Source organism: Mustela putorius, unplaced genomic scaffold (assembly GCF_011764305.1).
Source record: "Mustela putorius furo isolate JIRA1106 unplaced genomic scaffold, ASM1176430v1.1 tig00000785_pilon_pilon_pilon, whole genome shotgun sequence".
Classification (NCBI taxonomy): Eukaryota; Metazoa; Chordata; class Mammalia; order Carnivora; family Mustelidae; genus Mustela; species Mustela putorius.
The window spans coordinates 3,355,138-3,377,334 of record NW_025421480.1 but is presented as its reverse complement, the minus strand read 5'-3'; the positions used below and the strand labels follow the sequence as shown (position 1 = coordinate 3,377,334).

General features: G+C 41.5%; 1 protein-coding gene and 1 pseudogene across 6 annotated transcripts in view; one reads left to right on the top strand and one right to left on the bottom strand.

Annotated features, from left to right (window-relative positions):
- POU2F1 (POU class 2 homeobox 1) overlaps nucleotides 1–22,197 on the top strand; it is a 181,903-nt gene that overhangs the window by 36,049 nt on the left and 123,657 nt on the right. The gene's annotated exons all lie outside the window — the stretch shown is intronic.
- LOC123393263 lies at nucleotides 11,966–12,296 on the bottom strand (annotated as a pseudogene).

Sequence of the window (22,197 nt, the reverse complement as noted above, 5' to 3'; positions counted from 1 at the left end):
GGTTTATTCCTAGGTACCTTATGGTTTTGGATGCAATTGTAAATGGGATTGACTCCTTAATTTCTCTTTCTTAAGTTACAGCTTTTATTAGATTTGGTTTTTTACTTTTTTTGCAAACTCCGAACGCAAGGATGTTCATAACTGAGCCACAAGTGCCCAAATGAGTAGTATTTCTGGCCAATAGAAAAGGTGGACAGTCCTCTGAGTGTAGCTGCATTGGGTGGTTTCCTTGCTCATAGCAGCATCTACAGGGTGACTAGGTTATAGCTTTCAGTCTGATGTGTTTTGGCACTAGAGAAAAAAGGCACATATCCCTCTAGGATGGCATTTCTAATGTTTCTTATGCCAAAGACTGCTGGCTGGCATTTTGCCAGGAGCCTTGGGTATTGACTGATTTATGTATATATTTAATTCAAATTTACATAATCTAATTGGGCCTTCGGGTTTTTAAGAAATGGCCTGGTTTTATTGCAGTACAGTTCATTACAATGCATATTTTTAAGTGGACTAGCCCAAAGAGCCCGTTATGATGAGTTTGCTAATGAAATATGCCTGAAACTCGGACAAACTTGATCATCACTTATGAGGCCAAGAGTTTCACTTCAGAAGGGAAGCCTGTAGTACTCACTTTTAATGGTTTGAATTATGCTTTTATTTCTCATCAGCCTGAGACTTTGTAGCCTCTGAGAATTTACTCCCTGGTACAATAAGTTATCATTTTATAGCCTCTCAGAATTTACTAACTCTCTTATACAATAAGGTGTCATTTTTCCCCCCACTAACATGTTTCATCCTTTATTTTTCTAGTTCGTTTTTTTCCCAGAGTGAAACTTGGAACTATATTAAGGGTTTTTTTCTTTTTTAAAGTATTTTATTTCTTTTAGAGAGAGGGAGAACGCGTGCGTGCATGATTGAGAGCCAGCACAAGGGCAGGAGTGTGAGCAGAGGGAGGGGGCGAGCCGACTCTGCGCTGAGAGGGAAGCCAGATGTAGGGCTCCATCCAGGGCCCTGAGATCATGACCTGAGCCAAAATCAACTTAACTGACTGAGTCACCCAGGTGCCTTTATATTAAGGATTTTTAAATTTTATTTAAAAATTTTAAAAAGATTTTATTTATTATTTGACAGAGAGAGACATAGTGAGAGAGGAAGCACAAGCAGGGAAGTGGGAGAGGGAGAAGCAGACCCCCCTCTGAGCAGGGAGCCCCATGCGGGCTTGATCCCAGGACCCTGGGATCATGATCTGAGCCGAAGGCAGATGTTTAACGACTGAGCCACCCAGGCACCCCAAAGATTTTTTTATTTAAAAAAATAAAGTTCCTCTTAGATTTTTTTTTCCTTTTTAACTTGATGCTAGGTTTGTTTGTCTCAGTGTGGAAAAGAATAGAAAATACTGGCTGAAGGAAATTTTAATGTCTTTTCTGTATCACTTCATTTTTTACCTATTTGCTCCCTTCTTTTATGATTCTAGAAAAAAAATACGGCAACTTTTTTTTTCAAGAGGAAAAATTTGGATAATCCATTTCAAACTAGGAAAATGCCTTAGTGTTCTTTTAAAAACATTGTATAAGATAAGAATATTGATCTTACTTAAAGGTTATAATGGAATACAGATAAAACATTTAGGAGTCTCACTTCTGGCTAGTGAAAATTTGAGCACCATAACATTCTTTAGCTGCTGTGTTCCTGAATCTCAGCTCCCTGAGGACAGCCGCTGAACCTCTTGTTCTCCTTATTAATATACCGAAACTAGTGTTTGGCCCTGAAGGTAGGCAGGAAATATTTATTAAATTGGATTTGACATAGGGAGTGGTTGTTTCTCTGAGTATTTAATTATAATTCATAGTAGAGCTGTGTTCCGTATCTTGATTCCCGCTGCATAGAAAGCTAATGCAGACAGTATTAGTTTTATTCATCGTTTAAAAACAACAAGTACTCCTGATCATAGAGGACCTTGAAGCTGAAGTTAGAAACATTGGTCCTTGGCTTCAGCAACTGAGCATACAGGACAATGTTCTGTTTTTGATTATCAGAGGAAAACATGGTTCAGGTAGTTTTCTCATCTATCTTTTTGCTCATCCCCCTCACCCAGTGTATAAAAATTTTTATTTAGTTGGAATGCCTGAAGATGGTATGTTATGGTAATTTTCTTCCATTGGGTGATTTTTGGTAACTGTAATTCACAGCGATGTATAAGATTTACATTCTGTAACATTCCATAACGTTTATTGTTTCCCTACTGTCAGGAACAGTTTGAAGGACTGGATATATTTAATAGGAATTGTTTTCCTCAAGTAGATTATCACCTGTAAGTGGTTTTTGCCTGGAGAGATAGGTTAGGTAATGTTAACTGCCCTGAAGCTTTTTTGTAGTGCACAGGCCTGGGCCTGAACTCTGCTTTGGTGTGTCTGGTGTGGCGTAGGTTCAGGCATCTGTGCTTTAGAGCTTTTCGGATGATGCTAAGGCCTGTTTGCTTTTGAGAATTACTTTTACCTGCAAATAGGTGAGTGCGATAGATCGTTATAGGTGCTGTGAGCGAGAACTGTACTGGGTGTTGTGAGGGCACAAGGAAAGAAGTCCTAGCAGGTACCTCGGGAGAGGTTTCATAAAAGTGGAGACACCTTAGCTGAGTCCTGTTCTCCCAAGTGGTTTAGAGTTAAGGGAATCCCTTGAAGCCGCAGAGTAGCCCAGGCAAATTTCGATCTACAGAGCAAGGTGAGCAAAAAGACTGGTAAGAAATAAGTGATTAAGTTTTGGAAATTGCAGTAATTGGCATGATTAAACTATAAGGTGAAGATGATAAAAAATAAGATCGTTTTTATACTACCAGAAACAAGGAGACATTAAAAAGTATTTTAAAGGGCGCCTGGGTGGCTCAGTGGGTAAAGCCGCTGCCTTCTGCTCAGGTCATGATCTCAGGGTCCTGGGATCGAGTCCCGCATCGGGCTCTCTGCTCGGAGGGGAGTCTGCTTCTTCCTCTCTCTCTCTGCCTGCCTCTCTGCCTACTTGTGATCTCTCTCTGTCAAACAAATAAATAAATAAAATATTTTTTTTAAAAGTATTTTAAAAAAAGAAAAAACCCAAAATATAAAGAAGGAAGAATAAGATTGGACTTGAACTTTGGAGGGATACAGGTGACAGTATGGAACATGGATTTTGGGGTGGTGGAGACCGGAGGTGGGCGATGGGTCGGAGACAGTCTCAACACCTGCTCGGGAGCGGTGGGAGGGAGGCCTGCACGCAGGGAGGGGTGCGAGCAGCTGGGGGGGAAGAAGACTGAAGAAGAAGCTGAGGAGGTGGAGCCTTGGAGCATCTGTGACTGACTGGATTCGGGAGATTAGGAGAAGACGGTGATTTCTCCCATAGATGGAGAGTGTGAGTGGTGGGCAGGAATGGAAGGGAAGGTTTAAAGGCTCATGACGTTTTGGAAGAAGATAGTGGGCTGGGGATGTAGCTGATGGGGGAGCGAAATGGCCGCGGGGCCTCAGTGGAGGGATTTACCTTGGGTAGGAGAAGGTGTAAAGAACATCTGTTTGGTGTGAAGCGTCTCACTCCTTCCCGCTCCCAGCTCCTGCCCGTTGTGTGGCGCCGACTCCGCTCTGCCATTTATGTTGTGTTCCCCCAGGCGAGTGATCGAGTGACCGGGCAGCAGCTTCTCAAGTGAAGGCAGCTTCTGTTGTTGCTGGAGCAGAATGGGAGGAACTGTCCTTGCTGAGCCTAAACCCGGGCCCACGAAGGGCATGGGCGGCTGCAGTCAGCTGGTACCGCAGGGCGCCCAAGAGTGAGGTCGGAGTAAGAAGAGAGACAAGTTGAGTGGGAGGGAGGGAGAGAGGGAGACGGAGACGGAGGAATAGGGCCTTGAAGACGCTGCTTGAGGGTGGGTCGTCTGGTCTCCTGGCTATTCCAGTCACTTGGGCCACCCCTGCCCCCTTTTTTAACTTATCTGTCCATGATAAATTTCCTGTGCGTTGAAATTGATAGGCTCCTGAAGTGATAGAGAAATGGTAGTGATTTGTTGTTGTTGAGACAGGAGAATAAATGTTGGAAATAACAGGAGTTCTAGCTGAAGAGTTGGTGAGCATGTTCACACCAAGTAACTTTGAGTTCCTAAGCAGGAAACAACTGAACTTAAGTGACTTGTTAGAGATCGGTCATCTGACAAGTAATAGCGAGACTAGAATTCAGATCTAGTCTAGAATTCAGATGTGTCTCCCCCCACCCCCACCCCTTTTGGTGATGGTATTGGACAAACTCTTTGGGATACAGCAGTACAATGACTTTCCTGCTCCGAAGCACCTCAGTGTATTAGGGTCTGGGTACACTGGTTACAGCTACACAAATCTTTATTTTGAGGCAGTCATAATTTTGAGTCGCTTCAGGGAGAGAGATACTTATAAAGCAGTAAAATCCTGTTTGAATGTGGCAGTGCCTTTTCACTGTCTGGATGTGCTTGTGGAAAATGTCTCCCTAGGACCTTTAATTTTGTTCCTAAATTTATAACAGAGCCACTTCCTGATGCTATCTAGTGCTCAGGGTACTTCTGGTGATAAGATTGTTATTAAGTTGGGTAGGTGAGCTGGAGACTGTATCCTGCAGGGAGCCATTTATTGTTTTGTACAGGAATAGGTAGTGCTGGGGATCATGTCTCATTTTGGGCATCAAATGGTCTCTCACTTTAAAATCTGACACTGGCACTACTTTTTCTTTGATTTAAACAGAAAAACCAGCAAATGCTCATATGCGCATGAGAAAGATAACTTAAAAACAACCTCTTTTGAGGCATTGGCAATATTTTATTTGTTCTATGGAAAATAAAAACGAGGAAGAGCACTACAGTAACATTATATACACCTGTGTCCAAATGATGAGAAGTAGATGGCAGTTTGGTCCAATGTCAGTTACTATAACTCTTTCCCCTAGAAAAATATCTTTCTTTTGAGCCCCAATATCGATTTTTAGTTGGAAATGTTAGAAATATATAGGGCTAAGAATATATATATAGTAGCTACAAATCTGAAGAAATTGGCTGAGAAATAAAACAAAAGCTTTATTAAGGACTGTCTGAGGCAGAAGAGTATTGGAGAAATTGGAAAATGCAGACTACAAATGATTGGCTTTCTAGGAAATACTAAGGGATCCGTTGAGACGAGACTCTGGCGACTGGTCCTAATGATACCCTCGTGCGTTGCTCACTGGGCCGAGCTGTGTTACCCTCTCTACGCACAGGAGTCTTGGGATGCAGATGGTGTTTTTAACCATCGTTTTACAGAAGAGAAGTCCTGAAATTTAGGTTAAATACCTTGCCCAAGGTTTCAGAGCTAAGCTATAAATACTGGACCTGAGATTTGAACACAGGCACGTAGATTCTCATGCTCCATTCTTAATCAGTAGGCTCTGCTGCCTCCAGGTGTGTTGTTAACTCCAGAAGTGACCACAGAGGGAATGCACCTCATTTTGAAAAAGATTTTATTTTCTTTTTTGAGAGAGAGAGAGAGAGAGCGAGCAAGCATGAGAGTAGAGAGGGTTAGAGGGAGAAGCAGACTCCCCATTAAGCCAGGAGCCCAGTGCAGGGCTTGATCCTGAAATTTGGGGATCATGACCTGAGCCAAAAGCAGACGCTTGACCAACTGAGCTACTTAGGTGCCTCAAATGTACCTCATTTTTTGCTATTTCTCATGGCTTGGGTATGTCTCCATCTCTTGAGGGCCGTGACTTTAGGGACAAGAATCAGCAACTCCTCCCCATTATATTTCTTTCGTATTTCTTCCTTTTCTGAATGTGATCCTTAGGCATTTTTTGGTATCCTGGCTGTTACCTATCTCTGTCCTTTATTTCCTTCATAGCACTTACCGTACGTTGCAAATCACTGTATAATTGTGTTTTCTTTGTTTGTTTTGTTTTTGTTTTTTCATCACTAATAATAATATCCTGTATTTATTGAGCCTTTCCTAGTGGTCTGGTTTGTTCTATATATTTTACTTCTATTATTATTTCTAACAACTCTTTTAGATAGATAACAGATAAGGAAACTAAAGCATGGGGAGTTTAAGAACCTGCCTAAATTTCCACAGCATTCACCATGGCTGTTGCTCTTAATTAGAGGCTGGCAAACCTTTTCTGTAAAGGGCCAGATGGTAAATATTTTAAGCTTTGAGGCATTTCAAGAATATGATATAGATACTTTTTTTAAATGGAGATACTTCTATAATAAGAGAAAAAAACATTTTCCATGTATTTCTAGTTACTGAAATTCAAAATACAATAATTGAGTAAAAATTTTTGTGATATGTCTATTTTTTTAAAAAGATTTTATTTATTTAACTATCAGCACAAGCAGGGGGGGCAGCAGGCAGAGGAAGAAGCAGGATCCCCGCTGAGCAGGGAGCAGGACATGGGACTCCATCCCAGGATCCTGGGATCATGACCTGAGCCGCCCAGGCATCTTTGATTCAGGTCTGTTAATGAGGATAATAGAATTATTGGGGGGGGGCGGGTAACATTTCACTTAATTGGGGTTCAAAATTAGTGTCCTCTGTTATCAAATCAATTGAAATGTTCTTCTGTAAAGACTCTTCTTAGCCTGCGGACCACATGAAACAGGTAAGAGGGCAGATTTGGCTGCAGCCTGTAGGTTGCCCGCTCCTGTCCTTAGCTGCGGCCATGGCACTAACTGTTCAAGGCTGCAATTCTCTGTCGGGGGTGGAGATTATCATTACCTGGAAGCCTTAAATTAGAAGGCTCCAGTCATTATTCTGGGAGCTACAAACACAGTACAAATCTTTGCTTTTATGGAATTAAAATAAAGCCGAGAAGGGAATATGGAACAGGGTGTATGGGGAGGTTTGAGATTTTAGGGAGGGTCTCTCTGGGAAGCTTGAAGCCCCTGGGTGCCTCTCCCCAGTGGCATTTCCTTTCTCCAAACCTGCAGATAACCATCATTCTTCATGCGTATGTCGAACAACTCTACACAATGCTTTTAAAACATATGTATGTATGATAACATAGATTTTTCTGCAGTTTTTTACATGTAGTATTATTTGTCCAGTTTATTCACATTAATATGTATTGCTTTAATCCATTTGTGTTATCTGTTATCTGTCACTTCGTGACAAGCCCCCAGACGTAACTGACTTAAAATAGCAACCACTGGTTCATGGCTCATGAGACTGTGGTCAGCCACGTGACTCGCGCATCAGGGCTGGGCTTGCTCCCGGCGTCCGGCCAGGTGCTGGAGTTGGCTCCAGTTTGGGCGGGTCAGGACGAGGTGGTTTCTGCTTCACATGTTTTATCCTACGGAAGGCTGGCCCAGTGTTGCTCTCCAGGCAGTTGAGCGGGGTTATAGGAAAGCAAGAGGAAGTGTGCCTGGCCTGGAGGCTGAGGCTAGGAACTGGCACATTCTTTTATTAATGCCCATTTCTGATGTTCTCAGGTCTTGGCGCTTACACGCAGTGCTGCTGTGCGTGTCCTTGGGTACATGTGCTGCAAGAGTTTTGTTAAGGGGTGTGTGTGTGTGTGTGTGTGTGTGTGTATGTGCGTGCACATGCACGGGTGAGAAAGTATGCATGTGCACATGTGTACGTACACACGTAAGCCGGAAGGGAGATTGTTGTGTGTTGTAGGGGATGCCTGCTGTTAGCTTGGTTAAGTATTACCGAGTGACTGGATCAGTTTGCAGCCCTAGCAGTGGCGTGGTTCCCGCTGCTCCCACATCTTTGCTGAGGAGTTTTCGTTTTTGCCAGCCCCAGTGGCTGTGAAATGGTGTCTCATAGCGGGTTTAGTTTGTATTTCCTTTCTTATTAATGAGATAAGCACCTTTTCATATGCTTATTGGTCATTGTGTCTCTTCTGTGAATTGACAGTTAATATATCTTACCCATTTTTAATTGGACTGTTTTTTCTTTCATTGATTCATAGCAATTTTTTGGATTCCAATCCTTTGTTGGTATTATGTGTTATAACATCCTTTCCCAGTTTGTGGTTTGTCTTTGCATTTCTTTTTAAAGATTTTATTTAATTATTTGAGAGAGAGAGAGAGGGAGAAGGCCAAGCAGACTCTGTGCAGAGCCAGAAGTGGGGCTCAGTCCAGGACCCCGAGATCATGACCTGAGTAGAAAACGAGTCAGAAGTGTAACTGACTGCCCCCGTCTTCGCATTTCTTAAATGGACCTTGAGTAACAAGTTTTTAATTTTAATACTGTTGGATCTACAGCCTTTTCTTTCATGGTTTATACTTTTTATGCCTTGTATTTACTTGAAGTTATAAAGTTTATTTTTTTACTTTTTGGTCATAAATCAACTTGGAATTTATTTTTGTGTATGGTATGAGGTCAGGACATTTTCATGGACTTACAGTTCTTCCAGTGTGATTGGTTGAAAAATTTTTCCCTTTCCTCTGCTTTTATGCAATGTCAGCTCTGTCATACATTGAGTTTCTATGTGTACACAGCTTCTGCATTTCCTTTAATGTGAATTTCATATAATGTGAATTTCATATGTGTCGGGGAGGAAGACCTCCCTCTGGGTCCTTCCAACTGGACTTAGAATCAAGTCGACATGAGACAAAGTAAAGGAGAAAATTAAATTTAATGGATGTGCGTACGCACAGGGAATCCACAAGACATGAAATTCTGAAGACCAGCAACAGGAAGCTTCTAGGAGCTAAGGGAAAAGGGAGGGGCCTGAGCACAGGAAAGGGAGAAGACTCAGCAGAAAGGTGAATGGAAACAAGATTGTTCTATCATGCAGATGATGCAGTTCCTCCTTAATACTTCAGTGCCCTTGCAGGCTCTACTTCCCAGTGTAAATCAAGGCTGTTGGGGGAGGCAGAGGGCCTTGCCTGCATCTGCTGGGTTCTTACTACTTTTAACTCGAAATAATCCTTATGCCAAAGGGGCCCATTTTGGGGCAGCCTCCCCTGGGCCCCGACACAGTAGAAACGCCTCGTTTTTACTTTTGAAGCTGGTACTTTGTTTACTACCGTCACCCCCTGTGTGTGTGGTTTGGCTTTGCGTGGTTGCAGCCCCGCGTGGTCAGCCGCGCTCCGGAGGCGCGTCGATGTGCACATCGACATTCCGACTGGGCAGAGGGGCAGGAGTGGCCTGATGCTCTCCCGCAGCGCCTGTGCCACCCCCTACTCCGGAGGGTCCCATCCCGTGGGCATTTCTCCCCACATCATCAGTGCGATGTGCGAGTGCGGTACAGTGAGATACTGGAGAGAGTCCATTCCTACAAGTTTGATTGCGACCTGTTGTTACAGTTGTTCTGTTTCATTATTAGTTATTGTTAATCTGTTACTGTACATAATTTTTAAATGAAACTTTATCATAATTAGGTATGTATGTATGTAAAGAGAAAACCGTGTATGTCGGGATTCTGTATTATTTGAGGTTTCAGCATCCGGTGGAGGTGGTGGAACCTATCCTCCATGGGTAAGCGGTGGGGGGGGGGGGGGGGGTGCTGTTACAGTGTGTTAGTGCCTAGGTCATCCTGACTGAGTTAGTGTCCTTCATTCCTTTGAATAATAATAATCGGTCTTTTGGTTGCTCGCTCTGTGCTAGATTACTATACATGTTACTGATGCTTCGATGCATTTGTTCATTTGTCTCATAACCATACTAGGAGTGAGCTGTTTTTTGTTCTCCTTTTAGAGATGAGTAAACTGAGGCACAGAGGAGGCCTGATTAGTTGGGATTATGAACCCAGGCCAGCTGGCCCACAGGTCTCAACTTCAAACCACCACACCCTCTGCTTTTTCTCATTGAATGAATTAAAAGTGACTCTTCTAATCTCAAACAGTTGAACATTGACTTCAAGTCAACTATATCCCATCTAAAATTTGTTCAGTTACTGATGCTTAAGGTGGTAATTATTAGACTGAGTCAGGCTGGGGCCATAAAGATTTATTTAGTTTGTTTTTAAAATTTAATTTGGCTTCCTAAATGGTCATCTTTGAGATTTCCCTTTTTTCCTGAGGAAAATGTAGAAAATGATTTTTTTGATATTTTGGAAAATGCTGTGTTTTCAGATTTCTGGATTTTACATCTGAGGGCTAGTAGAGGACTTCTGTGTAAAGTGAATGGGGCCAGTGAGCATGTACATTTATAGGTCATTATTTTTTAAACCAAGATGTAGGAGGATATGACTGTTGGAGCAACCTGAGGGAACACATTGTTCTGGATAATCTTGCCTCTTCTTGCCTGTCTAGCTGTGCGTTTCAGAAACATTCTTCGTCCCGGCTAGCCAGCTGTGGTCGCTCTGTTCCACACTTCCATGGCACTTGTTATCTATGCCAGCTCTTTTGAAATTCATAGTTTAGAATTTAATTGTTTGATAACATTTTTATTACTTTTCTGATTGCTGTGGAAATTGTCTTATGTTCCTAGCAATATAGTGATAAGCTTCTTAGGACAGGGGTGGTATTTTATAGTTCTTATTAATAGTCTATACTGCCTCTTAGCACAGTAGCTAAATACAGTGCAGGTGCTTAATAATTGTGTGTGTGTGTGTGTTTAGAGAGGGAGTGGGGGAGGGCCAGAGGAAGAGGGAGAGAGAGAGAATCCCAAGCTGAGCATGGAGCCCAGCACAGAGCTCGATTTCATGACCCTAAGATCATGACCTGAGCTGAAATCAAGAGTTGGATGCTTAACTGACTGAGCCTCCCAGGCGCCTCTGTTCTTTCTTTAAAATGCGACTCCGTGAACAAGACTGGAGTGAGAAGGGGTGTATTTATTTTCAACTTAAAATTTTTTAGTCTTGGGCACCTGGGTGGCTCAGTGGGTTAAGCCGCTGCCTTCGGCTCAGGTCATGATCTCAGGGTCCTGGGATCGAGTCCCGCATCAGGCTCTCTGCTCAGCAGGGAGCCTGCTTCCCCCTCTCTCTCTCTGCCTGCTTCTCTATCTACTTGTGATTTCTCTCTGTCAAATAAATAAATAAAATCTTAAAAAAAAATTTTTTTTTTAGTCTTATTACACAAAGGTTTTAAAACAGACACTTTGTTCAAAGAATTGCAAGAAACAAAACATGAATCATAAACAGTTCCTGCCCTCCAAAGGAATAGGCTATTAGAACAGTTTACAAACTGTAAATACAGTTGTTAATTTGGTGTACGTAAGTACCCATCTTCCTTTCACAAAAAGGACTAGAGATTTTTGATGATTTAATCAGGAAGATCAAACGTATAAGGAGAGAGAAAGTCATTCAACATAAGCATGGAGTAAGTTACAAAGCACTGGGGCTGTGAGTGTCTGTAGAAGGAGAAGTAGTTTTGTACCCGCGGGGGTTTGGAGTGAGACTGAGGGAGGTAGCGTGTGACCTGGGACCTGAAATAGGAAGGTAGGATTTTGACAGGTGAACTTGGCACGGAGGGTGGAATTGTGTTTAGAAAGATGGAACAGTATGAACCAAGGTCTAGTAGAGACAGAAGAAGCTGGCTGTGTTGGAGCAAAAGTAGTTCAGTTTGGCTAGAATATAGGGAAGTAAAAGCTAGTAAGTTGGGGTCAGTTGGTAGAGAGTCTTAAATATCAGGACTTAATTCAGTAGACGGTGGGGAGCCACTGAAGTTTTCTGAGTAATATGGTATGAGCCATGCTTTGGAAGATTAATCTGGTTACATCGTAGGTGATGAATGAACAGGAAAATCCAAGTGTTTTTCGTTGTTGGTTCCTTTTTGTTTTCTGTATAAAATATAATGAAAACAAACATAAGCTTAATTTGGTCATTAAATAATGCTGAATATCTTCATTAATTATTGTGTAAGAAAGTATATATTTGCGTTCTTATATTCAATTACCTTTTAAAAGTAGTTGAGGCCCTATTTACCTGTTGGATTCTAATTAAAAAAATTTTTTTTATATGACTGGCATTTCTTTGGGGGCTTCCCCACTGTCAGAAGTCATTGTTGCACTTGTTTTGTTTTAACAAAAATACAAGAGAACAAATCTACACCTTTTTTTACTTTCTAGTAAGTTTAAATCCTTGAGGGTTGTAGCATCACATGGACTCTGTGGCCAATGGCTTTAGGAGGGAGATTGCTTTGGGACCGCGCCCCTGTTTCCATGAGCATGAGTTACTTTTCCCCAGATTATTCTGGTTTTGTTCAGTTTGCCACCAACAGGTACCATGTCGTGCTTTGCTTTGTACATATAAGCTCATCTCTTGCCTAGGTAGAGTTCAGTTTCATCTCGAGCGTGAACACCGTAAATTTTAGGAAGAGCTGTGTGTTCTCTCTTGTTCTGGAGACCCCACTTACCACCAGCAGAAATGGCCTTGGACCATAGCCTTTCAGAAATAATTGTCATTTTAGAAGCCCTGTTCCCAGTAGGCCTCCACAGGCTCCAAGATGGCAGAAAGAGCAGAAGTACTTGTTGCATTTGGATTCTAATTAAATTTTTGCATTCGGATTCTTCTTCAGTTAGTTATACATTACAAAGAGCTTAATTTTCCAAATACGCTGTTCTGCTTGTAGCATTGTAAAGCTCAAAAAGCCTTCAGTACCCCTTCCTTTGGCCACTGAATGAAGTCTGAAGTTAATAACCCAACAATCAAGGCCCTCCCTCATTTCTCTCTCCCACTCCCTGACTGCTTCAGGAAAACTGTTCCTAAAACTTTTCTGGTGTCCTGTTTGTCTCATTTACTCTGTTTTCTAGGACTTTCTTATAGTCATAAGATTAAAAAGGGGGAAAAGTATGTTGAGGCCCTGAGAACTTAAGAGACTAGATTATGTCTGGCAGAGCTGTGATGAAAACATTATCGTTTGTTCAAAAATTATTTTTTGTACTTGCTAGGTATGAGACGTTGTGTCACACCTTGCGGTTGTGATGGTAAGTGACACAGACATAGTCTCCGCTCCTGATATCCCACAGTCTTGAGAGACACACATTAACCATGAATTATAATTAAACCAGTGTTGTAATTAATAACCAGGGTGAGCGGCCCTATCAAGGAAGAGTCCTTTGGGGTACTTGGGGAGAATATAATGGGGGAAGGGGGCAAAGCAAATTCAGAGTGACACGTTGGGGAAGGTCTCTTCGTGGAAGTGAATTTTCCAAGCTGCGAATTGAAATGTGAGCGCTGCGGTGATCATGCGAGCCAGGCCACGAGTGAGAAGTGCTTTTCAGGCTGAGAGAACGGTATGCGCGAAGCCCTGCCCCATGGAAAAGAATTTGGGGTAGTAGAGAACCTGAAAGAAAGGTCAGTGTGGCCAGGTGTTTTGGTTACTGAGAATTCAGATGACGCTAGAAAAGTTAGGCAGAGACCAGATCTTACAGAGCTGTGTAGGTCATATTAAGGATTTTTCATTTTATATAAAGTGCAGTGGGAAGAAAGTCGCAGCTGAAGGGCTTTTGAGTTGAGCACAACCCCATTTATGTTTTAAAAAACATTAATTTGCGATTAATAATATATCTTAAAATCTGACCATTTCTTATCTTCACTACCCCACTCTGGTCTAATGTCATGTAAATTAACTGGTCCCTTACAGCCCCAAGGCCTATACTTGACGGTAGTCCCCTGGTGGTTTCCTTTAAAGTGTTAAGAGCACAGTTCTCTGCTCCAAATCTCCTCGTTGTTTCCCATTTCATGCACAGTAGAAGGCAGAGGCATGCTGCCATCTCAGGGTCTTTGTACTTGCTCTTCTCTTTGCCTGAGATACTTTCCCCATATGCACATGCTTCACTTTCTGACCTTCTTCAGGTCTTCATACAACTGGTGAGTCTGTCCCCGGCCACGCTGTGGAACACCAGTCTCCACTCCTGCCCATCGTTCCCTGCCTGCTCTTTCTGCCTCCTACTGCCTTCCCACATCTGTTACATTAGAATTTAAGTTTCCGTAGGTAAAGTATTCTGTAAGAAAATTTCGTGCACCAGTGTATTCTCAGTGCATGGAATGCCTGGCATGTAGCAGACGTTCAGTGAATAGTAGTTGAATGGGTGGGTGGGCGGGTGGATGAGAAGGGGTTGGAAGGGTCTACAGTAAACGCTGAGTAGAAACTGAGAAGGCTCTTTGGATGAGTCATGATGTTGGCGGAAATGAAGGTTGTGAAAGTTGCAGAGAAATGATGGATTCAGGATACATTTTGGATATATATTGGGTTCAACATCTATACTTGGATAGTTTACAGTTCCTAGTTCACTTAACAACTTCAGTGTTCTTTCCGTTAAACCACATGAAACGTATTGTTAGCTGGTGATATGTTAGTAACCAGATGAGTCTTTTTTTCTTTTTTTTAAAGTCTGTGCCTACTGGTGCCGTCTTATTCACTGGTGACTGTAGAATGTGGTGTGCAGGTTATTAAGAATTTGATAAATATTTCGAGTGCTTAACAGATTTGTTACTTTTATAAAATTGAATGTGTGAGACAGTAAAATTAGCAGAAGTAAAATTAGCATGCGGTAGTTGTTTTAGTTAGCCTAGGGTAGTGGTTCTCCAGTGAGGGATGATTTTGCCTTCTGGGGAGCATTTGACAATGTGCGGAGACATTTTTGGGGGCCTCATAACTTGTGGGGTGGTGCTGATGGCACTAGTCGTTGGAGGCCGGAATGTTGCTAAAACGCCCCACCATGCGCACATGAGCCCTCCTCCCCCTGCAGAGTTATCTGGTCCAGAACAATGAGATTAAAACTTCACTTTCTGTCGGAGCCAAACCTACAGTTACTCTGTTACAGCCGCATCTGACACAGCTGCTTGTCCACGCAGAATGGTGGGTCTTAACTTTTAAACAAATACACATGACTGACACGTGCACGCTCGCGTCCTTAAGTCCGGTTGAAAGCTACGTCTGCAAAGTAGTTCCCTTGACAAGGCTATCTCTGTTTATGCGAGCCTTCGTTTTTCGAAAGTCTTTAAAAAATCTCCTTATTGGTACCACATTTTCTTCTGAGGGTGGATTTGGAAATATCCAGTACTTTCTGAAGGTACTTTAATGAGTAATGATGTTGTGTAGTAATTTTTTTGTAAGATGAAATTGAAATATGACCATAAAGAAATAATTGTTTCTAAAGATAGTTTATTTTTACTTATTTATTTGAGAGAGAGGGCACAAGTGGGGTGAGGGGCAGAGGAAGAAGCAGACTCCGCCCCGAGCAGGGAGCCTGCCCAGCTGGCACTTTGGGATCATGACCTGAGCCGAAGGCGGAGGCTTAACTGACAGAGCCACCCAGGCACTGCAAAAATAAATCATTTTTAAAGCTGTGATCTTTTATTGCTTTGAAGCAACCTTTTGTATTAATACATAACATAGCTAAGGATCTTTGAGTCCTGTATTTATATTCATGGATACCTAAAATTGGCAAAAGGTTCCTAGGGCTTTATCTCCATCTGAAGTTTTTCACTGATTTTTAAAATTCTTTTTAGTTTAGTTTTTTTTTTTTTTTTAAGATTCTATTTATTTATTTGACAGAGACACAGTCTCTGAGAGGGAACACAAGCAGGGGCAGTGGGAGAGGAGAAGTAGACTCCCCGCTGAGCAAGGAGCCTGATATGGGGCTCCATCCCAGGACCCTGGCATACATGACCTGAGCTGAAAGCAGATGCTTAACGACTGAGTGACCCAAGTGCCCCTAATTTTTTTTAGTTCTTGACTTTAAATTGGAAGTGTCAGGGCACCTGGGTGGCTCAGTTGGTTAAGCGTCTGCCTTCAGCTTGGGTTATGATCCAGGCACCCTGGAATGGAGACCTGGGTCTGGGTCTCTGCTCAGCGGGGAGCCTGCTTCTTTCTCGCCCTCTGCTGCTCCCCGCTCTTGTTCTCTCTCTCTCTCTCTCTCTCCTTCTCTCTCTCTCAAAAAAAGTGTCAAATTGTCAAAGATTAATGTGACTTTTTTTTTTCTTTTTATATATTAGGCTTTGAAATGTTGCAGAATGCTCATCTGTGTGTATCCTGCAGGGGGCGCTGGTGGTTTTGCAGAGTTTTTGGTGCTGTTTACCACTCAAGTAAAATTCCCCTAAACTGGAAAATTATTTAATTACTGGTTCTGCTTGTAGAATGCTGTCTTGTAATTGTTGAGAATCAACAGTTTTATTACTGTTATTTTAAGAGCTGTGGTGTAGCAGAGAAAAATTGTAACAGGTTCTAAGGACATAATTCATTTTGTTCCTTATTTATCTATGTTATTTCTTGTTACAGTCTCTGGGAAAATTAAATTTATTCCAACCCTGAGTGATATTCTCTAACTCCTTTAAAGTTCCCAAACTTCATCAAAACTGGCAAGAGAACTAATTTTTACAAATGAATTCCTTTTGAAGTTCCCCCTTTCGCTTCCCTTTGTGTGTTCGACTCCCCCGCTCTTCTCCCACTCTTTCTCTCCGTCTGTCAAGTTCAAGAGCAGCTCAGATGCCATGAATTAGGTGAAACACAAAAGGGGGAAAGGAGACCCTTTTGAAGAACAAAGGCCTCCCATTAGGCTGCCATGTTCTTTTTTGACCAAACGTGCCCCCTGCATGGTTTCTATTGTTGCCCACATGCCCTGCACATAAGGTAAATACAGTAGATCCTCATTACCTCACGGCTTCCTCCTCTTCCTCCTATGCCACACACAGCCAGTGAAGCTTGCGGGCTTTGATGTCGTTAGGCATTCTTATACAGTTGCTTTATCTCCTTTAAAAAACTACAGGGGTAGAAATGGCCGTGGAGAGCAATGCACACCAAGTAAAACCCCACACTGAGAGAAAATTAGCTGATAGAGAAGCTGCAACCCAAGAATCCAGGGCAGGTGGAAGGAACCAAAGATTTTCCTGCTTTTATTCTTCTGCTCTGGGCCTTTTAATACCCTGTATTTTTAAAATAATAACTTTGATTTATGCTCCCTATAGGTTGGTGAGTTAGTTTTTGCTTTTTTTGTCTATGTAACAAAACACACAAATGGGAATAAATTTAATTGCTGAGAACAGTTCTTGTCCTCATGAGAAACTCCTGCCAGTCTGCGCCTGCTTATTGGGTGTTTGCTCTGGTGTCACGTAGATGGCTTCACTGTGGGTGTGTTGTCTTCACAGTACTTTTCACTGGGATGGAGCTGAGAAATGATTTTTTTAAAAAGCTTTAAATGGGAAATAACAAAAGGGATAACCTATGTAGAAGAAACTTAAAATTTCACGGAAAATTATTTCATGTTTTACGTACTTGAAATGTAGCCTGCTTATGGTCAAGTTGTTTAATGTTGCTGGCAAAGGTTATTTGCTTTTACAAGAAGTGTGAGGTTCTATATATTTACCTACTGTTAATCATTGAGAAAAACATGATCAGGTTAGCAAGTCTTTAGGAATGGCCTTAATTCACTGCGAAGATGGCGTATCAGATGATTAAAATTTTAGAATATGGTTTGATTTATTTTTATTCTTCAAAGAAATTGGATAGTAAGTGCTGTGTGGTAGGGTTTGGGGGCTGTCCAAAAGATTTGGGAGAGAGAGAATGTCGATGGGGAAAGAAAGAATGATATTCCCTTTTTTTGTATTTTTGAATTAAAAATTGCCATCTGGGGAAGAGCAAGGTTAGAGCTTCTGACTGTGTTTTATTTGATGTTGAACTAATGGTGGGCTGCTTGTGACAACATACGGTAAGGGTGTTGCCTTTTTAGGATTATAGAAGTCATTCAGTGGAGTAAAAAAAAATTAAAGAAATAATTCCTTTGTAGGAATTTGTGGGAGCTGTAGTGCCATTTTATTTGAAATTTGAAAATTCTATGAGGAAATTTTTAGTATTTGTTTCTTTTTCCACATGCATTCAAATAAAAATATATAGTACAATAGCCCTTCTCCCTTTTCTTGGTACTGAGGATTTTTTTTTTTTTTTAAATACTAAAACCTAGCTAGAGCACTTGAAGTAAAACAAAACAAAACAAAAATTAAACGTGTTAACTACTTGAGGAAATGTTTTGACCTTCAGTGGACCCTGAATGTTGCTTTTCAGAAACTGTATCCCTTGGTTTTTTGTTTTGGGGGAGGGGGTACAGTAGTTTGCAAGAAATCCTTTGGTTTATGTAGTTGACAGCAGAATAAAAGGCAAAGAGCTTCTTGCTTTGTGCTGTGTAGGAAATTACCATTTCTGTTGTCTGTGCAGGACGCTCTAAAGATGGAGCCAGGGAGCCTCAGAGGCCAGAGGGAGAGAGACTTGCAGTTCTAATCTTTTCTTGCTGTTGCCTCTGGTCATAGGATGGATTGTTTTTCTGCTTTTGTTCCTTGGGGTGGCATCTGTCTTTAGGAGAAATCACTTCACAGTCAAACACAGATTGCTGAACTGTGGCATTTTTGCTGTTACTGTTATGCTGAATTCACTGGGAACCGTTTCAATATAGGTGCATTTAAACACTTGTTATTTATGAATGGGGAGAGGTGGAGAGCGGAATCTCATTCTTTACTGAATGCTTCATCTCCTGCCCATCACCTTTCACAAACACAATTCTGCCCTAGCACATGGCTTTTCAGGAATGCCTGAATATTTATGCTAATCTGAGAGATCCCCTGCACCAGGGATTGCACATTTACACACTTTCCACATAGAGAGACACTTACGAAATTGATGATTTCTTGACACTTTCCAGTTTATGATTGTACCTTTCCAAATTAGTATTGATTTTATTTCAAATATTATACTTTGATGTGTACTTATAATGTTTCAGTTATTAAAGTAACATTTTAGGACTTTGTGGCTTTAAATTTAAAGAGATGCAAGTTTTTAACATATTATGAAACATTGCCTTCGTAATGATAACAATAATAATAGTAACTGGAAAAATAATAAAGTTAAATAATTAAAAAATAGAAAAGGCTACTTAACCAGGGAAGTGGAGACAGAGCATTTTAAAGCAGTAGATCATCTTTTTTCTTGAGATGCCATCTGAACAGTTACAGGCGAGATTTTAAACATTAAGTGTATTTGTGACTAAAACCTGCCTTCTCAAGAATGCAGCCTGATTGCCACAATTTCACAGGGCTCTCACTGTATAGAACCAGACTTAAATGATGGCTGAAAGAGACGGGGCATGATAAGATTGGCCAAATCTATATTTATTGAAAGATTGAGCATGAAAAGATTTGGAGCTCTACAGGAGTTCAAGGAAGTAGGATTTATAAAAAATTGCAATGAGTGACTCCCCCCCCCCACCACCCCACCCCCCCACCCCCCCCACCCCCCCCACCCCCGCCATGGGTAGATTTTGATTTAAAAAAAACCTCCAAGGGACTGGCAAGCTGTCCCCTGGGGAGAGGGATGTGCGAGGAGGGAAGGAATCTGATGAAATCGGACTTTATTATTATTATTTTTTTTAAGATTTTATTTTTATTTATTTGACAGAGAGAGATCACAGTAGAGAGAGGCAGGCAGAGAGAGAGAGAGAGAGAGAGAGGGAAGCAGGTTCCCCGTCGAGCAGAGAGCCGGATTCGGGACTCAATCCCAGGACCCTGAGATCATGACCTGAGCTGAAGGCAGCGGCTTAATCCACTGAGCCACCCAGGCGCCCCGAAATAGGACTTTAGAAAGTTACTGTGGAAGGCTTGAAACTGGGAATGGAGAAAAAAAAATTAAAGAAATATCAAGAGAGAAATATTTTTATAGACATTCATAATTTTTTTTCTGTAAATATTGTTAAAAATAACACAGGGATGGCATAAAATGGCCCTCAGGCTAAGAATGAGTTTTACATTTTTTGCATTTTTAAGTGGACAGATATAAAAAGCATAATACTTCATGACACTTGAAAATTATATGAAATGGACATTTCTGGATCCATAAAGTCTCACTGGGACACAAGCATACCCTCACACTTAGTGTCCGCTGTGTAGTGTGTTTGGCTGCACCACGCGTGCTGCAGGGACCCAGGTGAGCAATTGTGAAGAGACTGGCTCGGAAAGACGTAAATGTTTGCCTCCTGGCCTTTTCCAGAACGTGTTTGCTGTAATAAAGGATTGCCTGCAGAATGTCAGAGTGAACAGTGTAGACTCTTTGCTAGGGTTAGGTATGTTTGATTTGTGTTTGTTTTCTGTGTTCTCGTACATATTCATCAAGAATCAATGCTCTTTTTAGTGAGTTTTGTTAATTCTGCAGAATGCCAAGATAGTAAATAAAAGCCCTTGCGGGGGGTGGGGGGCATGTAATGCTTTTATGGGGGGGTATCCTTATTTAAGTTCATTCAATATGTTCCTACTCATTGAGATTTCAGAAGATCAAGCCATACTGAGAACTCAGTCTGAACTTCCCCAGTCTGTCCAGAGTTTTGTTGTGCTCTCTCTTGAGAGAGCATGGGAGATGCCATTGTTTGAACACCAGGAGAGGTATTTACTGCTGTTACGGAATAAAATTCAGCCAAGGAAATTCAGAAGTCTAATTAGCTGTATTAAAGGATTCATGAATTAGATTGCATCCCATGTAGCAAGTAGAGGGGAACTCTCAGGAGTTGTACAAAAATGGAAGGTTTTTATTGGGAAGGAGGATGGAGCAAGAAAGTTATTCCCGAAAGAAAAGGATTGTTCCAGGCAAGCTCACATTTCCTTAGGGGTAGAGGCAGGTTGTCTTATCCTCTAGACTACGTCATTTTCCTTTGGGGGATAGAGAGGACCCTTGTGCCAGATTACCTCAGCATCACCAGTCAGAAAACTGCTGACTGACCAGCTGTGAGTACGTTTCTGCGGGAGGTTGAAAACAATCAGATTAGGTTTTGAGCCTCAACTTGGTGACTTGGCCTGAGTGCTGCTATTTTGGGCCTGTTGTTCTTCACGCTGCTGTTTGTGCAAGTTTGAGGTCTTAGAATTAGTACCCAAAGTTTGCCCCATTTGAGCCAACTACATTGAAATGGGCAGTGAATCTTTCTTGAGAGTATTAGGCCTTCCAAAATTTGTAAATCCGGCCTTTTAAAATGCATTTAAAGAAGTGCACTAGAACAGTTGACTTGTTGGGGTTCCTGGCTAGCTCAGTCTGCAAAGCTGGTGACTCCTTGATCTTAGGGCCCAGTGTCGTGGTAGAGTTTACTTAAAAAATTAAAATTTAAAAATAATAAAGTTAAAAATAAGATAAAACATTTTCCTTTCTCTTATCCTCTGGACCAGTAGCTTCTGTGCTTCCCTATTCTACCTGCTAGGAGGTGGCCCTTGTGGGGAAGTAACCCGGAGCTCTCCTGGGCTTCTCTGGGAAAAGATAGGATGACCGTGCATGCTGGGATCTACTGCTGATTTGCCTGGGTGGAGGGAGCAGTGCAGACGAGAGTTTGAACTTGTCCATTTTCTCTGATTCTTCTGTCTTCCTCCCTCCTAACAGCTTCACATGCTCAGGAGAATAGAATTAGGGATTTTGAAATGTCATAATGAAATAAATTATTGGGTTTAACCAAATTATAGAAGTCATAGTTAAAGAGAAGTTATTTAATTTCCTTGTATTTCTTCTCTTAAATAATTGAGCCTGAACCATGAGCACTTTGTTTATGACTAATTTCTGTGAAAAAACAAAGGTAGTAAGTGTAGATCAAACTCCTGATTTATGCTGAATGACCACTAGCTGCAAATTAAGTGACCCCCCCACCGAACTAGGTTTCTTTTCCTAATCATATCTAAAGAATGACAAGGTTGATATTTTCTTTTTTACTGCTTTTGGTTCATATTGTATTACTCTATGCAGGATTTAAAAAAGTACTTTTTAAGTTATTATGCATGTTTTTACTCACTTATTAGAGCTGTAATCTCTAGCAGGAAATATTTTGCAATTAAATCCATTGCTTCTGTCTTCTAGTCACCACCCCCTTCCTCCCCAGCACTTTTAGGTAAAGTTTAAGGAATTTTATAGTAATGTGCCTGGATATAGAATGAAGCTGTCAAAAATCCATATAGCTATAGAACTAATCACAGTACTCAGTTTGATTATTTTGATTTCTTTTTTAAGATTTTATTTGTTTATTTGACAGAGTGTGTACAAGCAGGGGGAAGCAGCAGAGAGAGTGGGAGAAGCAGACTCCCTGCTGAGCTGGGAGCCCCACATGGGGCTCGACATGGGGCTCGATCCTAGAGCCTTAGGATCATGACCTGAGCCACCTAGGCACCCTAGTTTGATTATTTTTGATAATTTCTTTCCCTAATTTTTTTTTTCTTAGCCTTCTAGCTCCAAGTACTGCCTAAAATAATACCTTTTCTGGTAAATGTGTATAGGAGATGTGGCAGTATTGAAGAGGCTGATGTAATTTTAAGTTACCTATTCATGTTGTTTGATTGGCTTTGCTTTTCGAAGAG